Raw genomic sequence first — 7,646 nt, 5'->3', positions numbered from 1 at the left:
CCTCCATACCTTTCTCCCTCATATGCTTATCTAGATTTCCCTTAAATGCCTCCATATTATTCGCCTCTCACTCTATCAAAACCTTTTCTAATTTCAAAGCCCTCTGTTAGGAAACACAAGTAGAAGGAGACCCAGCCTGTTCCATCATTTCCTGATATGAATAACTTCGCAGTTCTTGAATTATCCCTTGTAATTTCGTGCACACTCTCCAGCGCTGCTATATTCTTTTTTAAGATATGATGACCAGAGATGTGCAGAGTACTCCAAGTGTTGTCTAATCAAGGTTTCACACAAGTTTGGCATAACTTTCCCTTGTTTTCAATTCTATCCCGCTAAAAATAAACCAGAGTGCTTGGTTTGCTTTTATTATGGCAGTATGGTCCTGCATCACAACTTTTAGTGATTTGTGCATTTGTACTCCCAGATCCCTTTGCTCAACTACCCCATTTATATTCTTATTTTCCAAGCAATATTTCACCTCCTAATTTTTCTTACCCAAATGTGAAATCTCACACTTATGTGTTAAAATTAATTTGGCAATTAAATGACCGCTACACACTTATGATGTGTTCTTTTAATTTGTTTCAGTCTCTCTCAGCAGTTACTATCTCCTTCCAGAATGTGTTGTCGTCCGCAAATTTAGAAATTGAGCTTTTGATTCTAACGTCCAAATCGTTAATATAAATTATGAGCAAACGTTGCATATTCATAGCTTGGGGAAAAAATGGCAGTTCAGTCAGGACTTTATCACTGAAAGAATAAAATGCACAGGGGATTACGTACAGAATTAATCAGTTGTGGGGAACAGTTGGCTGTTTCAACAAATAACTACATGTGTTATTGACGGGAGTGGGGCGTGAGGGATAACGAAACTGTTGTAGAGTTTAGATCAATTGAAAGCAACAAATATATTTGTCTAATTGATTTTATTTCGGATCTGAAAAATTGTTTTGTATTTGTTCAGGTCTGATATCGCATGTCTTACAATGTCGCAAAAGTTAATAATACGCAAGCATCTTTGCTCTCCGACAATCTGACATCTAATATGGGGACCCGATGACAACCCCATTTTCTTTTGGAGATTCCTGTTTGCTGCTATCAATTGAACAACTTCTCCTCGTTTACGATGGATGTAATTGCATTTTAATTCTGTGAAGCAATTTAACTCATTTCAGTAAATTAGCAATAAGAGCCAGGGGACGCTTAATCACATTCTTCAATTGCTCTCTGAATTTGCTCTGGGACACTGCATAAATAAACGTGTTAGTGCAAGAACTCAAACACCTCAGCATGTATCCAGATATTTCTGCAATGGTAAAAGAGTCGCTGTAATCTACTTCTAAAATTTGAGTACTTGTAAATTGCACACATATGAAAACTATGAAAATTACCATCCATAACAATATAAAACTGCGAGATATAGCGAGCAGTAAAATGATCGATTTCCTTCGGTTCTCCATTTCTGGATCACTGTGATTCTGAACCTTGATGTTTCCTCGAAGTCCCGTCCTCACTCTATTGGCCAATACAATGTGCCTGATGGTCAGGGCATTCAGCAGCATTATCAACACAAATGGAGCAAATGGGGTTCAAATTGTTTCCAACCACAAAAATGCTACCCATATGGGTAAGGTGTAGAAACTTGATTTTACATAGCAGGACCATGGTACAATGTCAGTTATTTCCCGTGGTTCAAATACAAAGTAGATTGGAATATTTTCTAATATGCTTAGAGAGCACACCACTGCTATCACCACAGCCACAGTTTTTTCGGTGCAATATTTTGTTCGCAACGTTTGGTAACAAATAGCGACACATCGATCAAATGTGAAAGCCACCGTTAGCCAGACAGAGCAATCAATGGAAACAAAAAGTAAGGCGAGATTGAGACGACAAACCGGAGTATAGTTCAGGAATGAATATGGAAAATAAGAATCTTTCATCTCATACAGAATCACTTCAAATATCAGGACCATTAGATCAGCCGCTGCCATGGCCACCAGGAAACGGGTGATGCATTTGGAGAGACCGCACTTTCCACGGGAGAGAATGACGATTGTCACCAAATTAGCTGCAAAAAAGAGGAAATCAAATTACTAACTCTCCCTAACCTGACAGGATGATCAGTCGAAATAAATGTGCGTGAAATTCATGGAAAGGTTTCTTAATCACTCAAATTTCTCTCTCTTTATTTCTCCCAATCGATCAGATGATACGACTAATTCTTCGAAGATACATTTTTTCATGCGTACACGTCGCTAACTTATTCTGAGTTACTTCAAAGGAACAAAATGCTGCAGTGAATGGTATGATTTTCAACTTTCCACTGGGCCAACAATGGGCTTTTCCGACTGGCGGCCACAATTGAATCCACCTGAGTTTCATTTTCTTTCACTTCAACATAAAGGAATGTCCAGCTAGGTGCAACACGGGCGGCTGATTTGGTTATCCCTGTCCCACCAGACACATCACGGTGAAGCTTTCCATCTGTCCTTCCTGGTGTAAACTGGCGTTGTGGAGCCACTGACAGACAATATCGGATGGCCAAACCCTCATCGCCAGTTTTAAGCCAAACTTCAGGTTGAAAATTTACCCCAGTATCTGCTTATTGCAAATATCCTCAATAATCATGCAATGTCGGTTTCAGGGCGACAGCACGATTCTGACTGTAATATTCAATCGTTCAATCTTGGGGGAGCAGGTTCCAATTCCTACCAGGTGTCCTTCCCGTGCTTTTCCTCAGCAAATGACCAGAAAATAAAGCTTTCACAGTGACACATTGCTTCATATGCACAATATAATAAGAAACATTTTATTATGGATTGTGTCCCAACTATATGTCACCCGAATATCTTACATCAAAGCAACCAGTTAAATGACGAGCGATATATGAGTCTGAGCATGGACAGAGGGAATTTTATGGTATATCCGATATTATTAGAAATGTGGACACTGGTTTGCCTCAGATGCAAACCTTTAAAGCGCATTTGTAATTTAGTTTATTAATATTGTACAATAGCTATTAATACAAATCGCGCTCCGGAAATAATAACTATGCTGTGTAAATAAACGCAGGATCGCCGAGGGGGTAATGCGAGGTCCGCCCATTATCTGCCCGCTCGATGTCCATTTCCTTAGACCAATGGAGCTGAATATTGGGAGGGGTATATAACAGGCCATTCCGCCCAAGGATGTCTACCCCCAGATACCTGCTGCTACTCGAGATGACCGTCTTAAAGAATTTCTCAACATTCCTCCCAGATGTATTTCGAGCTGTGTAATTTAATCAAAGTGTCAATATTGTCCACTGTGTATGGCAAATAAACTGTTCTTTAGCGTCTAGTCTTAGCCGAATAATGTAAAACCCAATAGCTCTTGTCTCAGACCCAAATCACTAATAAGAGCGGATATTTAAGCTTTTGGAACTGCACCTTGTAGAAACATAGAGCAGGAAATTTCTCTGACAATAGAGACAACCCATATAATTACCATCTCATAGTAGATCTATTCCCTGTTTTGCGCCTGATGTATGAACTAACTTCAGTAACAAACAATGTTTAAAAAAAATCTACCATCAGATGAATTTACATTTATTATTGCTTTGAATTATTTATTTCTTAGGTTAACAAATGGGGAGAAAGAACAAGCAGCAAAGAGGGAACTTTTCACCTTTAACACATGGATGATAATGTAAAGAACAGGCGCCTTGCCCATTGTAAATCCCACGTGACCTTCATCGCATTGTTGGAGGTGGAAGTGACCAGGGCATCAGGGATGTAGAGTGTGCAGCAACATTATTGAATACAATTACTGGGGAGGGATCGGCAGATCTCCTCTGATAACCTTAACCCTTCACATTGTTTCTCCTGGATTACAATGATATTTTTTCGAGGCTGTGGTGGGATTTTAGAGCAGACCAGTGGACATTCTATTGGAGTCACTCTATTTCTACCATACACAGAAACGTGGGATAGGTTGTAGTCTTCATCGCCTGGGCATTAAACATCAGCCCGCTCTGTGGGATAGAAATTTGTTTTGGGCAGTAGCGCTGAACAGGATGGTATCGCATCGACCGCCTGTTATACCCCTCGCTTGATATTGAGTTCTATTGAAGTCAATGGGACTGAATATCGAAGGGTGTGAGAGGCATACACGATAGATAATGAGGGAGCTCGACAAGGTGGACGCAGAAAGGATATTTGCACTCATAGGGGAAACTAAAACTCGGGGACATAGTCTGAGAATAAAGGGTCACCCATTTAAAACCGAGATGAGGAGACATTTCTTCTTTCAGAGGGTTGTAAATCTATGGAATTCTCTGCCCCAGAGAGCTGTGGAGGCTGGGTCATTGAATATATTTAAGGCGGAGATAGTTAGATTTTTGAGCGATAAGGGAGTAAAGGGTTGTGGGGAGCGGGCAGGAGGTGGAGCTGAATCCATGATCAGTCATGATCTTATTGAATGGCGGAGCAGGCTCGGGGGGCCAAATAGCCTACTCCTGCTCCTATTTCTTATATTATTATGTTCTTATGTTCTTATGTTCTGTTAGCACCAGTCTACCCCTGTATATAAGATGGCGAATGTGTTAGCTGTGGCCACAAATTTTATCAGAAATCGCCCGAATTTCATCCATAATGGAGGACAATCCACTGTTTTTAGGGAAACATGTCCTCCGCAGAGGATTTGGCATTTTGTGCTTAGCACAGACGATACAGAACACCCCGGATGTAAAGACTAAAATCTATCCCATGGTTACCAGAGAAATCACCACTTGCATTTAGAATTACAACAATGCAGCAACAGCTGGACGCGCTTTAGTAGCACTTAATCTCGTTTTGTTTTGCAGCCTCAGAACTGACTCCAGCTTAAAGTAACACAATATATCACAGTTTCAGAATCAAGCGCTTCAGGTTCTCCATAAGCTCTATTACTGAATAGTTGCCAGCAATCAATTACTTCGCCTGACACAAACATATAGTGGCCATTGCACCCAAGGGTTTCCATGGCCAGTAGCAGCGATAGAAACTCATTGCTGCCGTCCCAACTCGGAAAATTAGTGGCCATGGACACAACTTATATTTAGATTGACTTCCGCCGCACCAGTCCGCGCTTTACAAATGTGACACAAAATGACGAGGTGTTGCAGACCAAAATGTATACCAGAGTCTATAGTTATGTTATAAATAAACCAACAACTTCGAGTTTCGTCCTAAGAGGTTTCTGCATGCAAGGCATGCCAGATGTAAGTGGTGAAATTGTTCTTTGCCAGTAGCGCAAAATAAACTCATAGCGAATAGACAGTGTGCTTCACAATGCGCGGATTTCTCTCAAAGAAACCAACATCAGACTGGGTGTAAAATAAGTGGGCCATTCCCTCCGAGTCCGTCTCGCGCTGCTGAGGAAGACCAATTTCAGAGCCTGAGGTTCAGTTTCCAGCCTTGTTTACCCGCTGCTAGCGAGCTGCATGCGGCAGAAGGGCGCCCGGAGCTGCTGCCAGTTGGGAAGTGCGGGGAACCATTCGGTTCCGATGCTAATCTGCTAATGGGCGGGATGCAATCCCAAGGAGGCGACAATACACCAGCAGTGCAACGGAGTGTTTTGTGGGACAGTTTCTTCTGGGTTCACAAATATACAACAGAACATTTCCTTTGTCTTTTCTTGAGCAGCCTCCTGAAATCCCTTTAACAATTGCTGGTTTGGCAACTGGATCTGATTCTAATACTTGTCTTAGACACAAAACTACAAGACTGTCCTTTAAGACCGAGACATATCTACTGATTTGCTGAATTGAGTTAGTCAGAGTAAATTGTGCTTCTACTGAGGTTGTTACATTAAAAATATGACAATCTTGGAGTCATTTGGTTTACTTCTATGATGCCGATAATCAGTTTCTGCAAATCAAACACATCAAAAAAACAGGTAATATCATTACACGACAGCAGGAACAGTGACACAGTGAAGCACTGTTAAAGATGAGCATTAACTGATTGTAAGAGGCTTACCAGGAAGACCAACTATTGCAAGAATCGGGTAGTAAATGTTTTCTATCTGTATGATTATCGGTCTTTCCATTGTGTGAGAAAAACGAAGTTGCCAATTTGTGTTGAAATATTTCTGCTTTCAAATTCAGGTCTTATTTATATCTTAGAGAAACCTCAAGTGACACATGGACATTACACAATAAGTCTCATTAGTTACTGTTATTTGAACAAACAAATTAAGGCGAGTCATATTCACCCCTACTCATCAGGGATATTTTGCAATGATATTCTCCATTGAAAGAGGAAGGAGTCAAGAATATTAATGTCATCATACGTTCCAAACAAACTATTTCGACATCTGCTTTCCTATAGTAATGGTACACGACTCTTGAAGCTGACGATATTTATTTATAGTTTAATGCGAGGCATTTGATGGAATAAACATACATCATTATGATGGATTAGCTGTCTCTAGATCCTAGTTACATCAAGAATATTCTCTATCTTCGTTAATTTATGCTATATTTAATTTATATTGAGCAGCTCAATGCTGCAGGTGAGATCGAAGAGTATTCAGATACACAAAGAAAGTGATATAGTCAGTTGTATACAGCTGAGCAGTCCACAGATATGCAGAAATATTAGATTTCTGAAAGTATGAACAGACCTTGTGCAGAGGTAAAAGAGAGATTAAGAGTTAAATCGATATGTGTCCCCTCGAATGTCATTTGAATAATCCCTCTGAATAGCTTAGCCACACATGATCATGAAATTTCATTCAATTCCATTGTTCCCATAGTAATGACGACATGAACTGTGCAGACCACAGTCATATAATTGTGGTATATTCTCTGCTCCATCACAAGCACACCTGCTGGTACTCTACTTGTAACAAAACGATTTGATGAGTCAGAAATAATCGAATCATTCCAACATTCAACTCCTTCCACATCTGTAGGTAAAATATGATCAATGTGAACAAACCTACCCTGTCCATGATCAAGCATTTTGACCAAATGTGTGCAAAGACCACATATCTTCACCACTCTTCCTGATAACCACTTTAATCATTTATGGTGACAGTGTAATATATCACTCCACCTAGTGGACGACTGATCCACCGAGTGGACTACTGTGGTAATGCTGCCATTGCTGTAAATAAATAAAGGCATCAGATAGGTTCATGTGTTAAGAGCTATCTTGAATTCTGTGTGTTTGTGATATCGTAGAGAACATTCCGCATTTGCGACCCTCACTGAAATGTTTGTTGGCGGATGAATCCAGTCAAACAGCAGAGAGACTAGAGAGGTCATTTGTGTTGCAGAACAGTTAAAAATCCGTTTCAACGTGACCGAGAGGCTCGAAATGTTTTTCACTGCAAATAGTACCATCGAAGCCCCCGATGATGAAAACAGTAATCAGGTGATTTTAGAAAGTAAACGGGCTATTTTTCTGACTGAAGCATGCCCAGAGGTGTATGAAACTCTGATAAATGTGCTTGTTCCCGTCAAGGCAAAGGACACATCACTTATGGTAATTTTAAGCAAGTTAGAACAGCACGACAGACCTGAGCCCCTGGAAATTGCTGAAAGTTCTCATTTTGTAATATGAGATCAGTGAAACAGCGAGAGTATCAGTGAGTACATTGTAGCATTAAAAGAGCTA

General features: G+C 40.3%; 1 pseudogene; it reads right to left on the bottom strand.

Annotated features, from left to right (window-relative positions):
* Positions 1–1,166: 1,166 nt before the first annotated feature.
* On the bottom strand, positions 1,167–6,072 carry LOC139230453 (probable G-protein coupled receptor 139; annotated as a pseudogene).
* Between the last annotated feature and the right edge of the window lie 1,574 nt (positions 6,073–7,646).

Source organism: Pristiophorus japonicus, chromosome 19 (genome assembly GCF_044704955.1).
Source record: "Pristiophorus japonicus isolate sPriJap1 chromosome 19, sPriJap1.hap1, whole genome shotgun sequence".
Taxonomy (NCBI): domain Eukaryota; kingdom Metazoa; phylum Chordata; class Chondrichthyes; family Pristiophoridae; genus Pristiophorus; species Pristiophorus japonicus.
The sequence above is the reverse complement of the archived record's forward strand: the minus strand, read 5'-3'. Positions and strand labels throughout refer to the sequence as shown.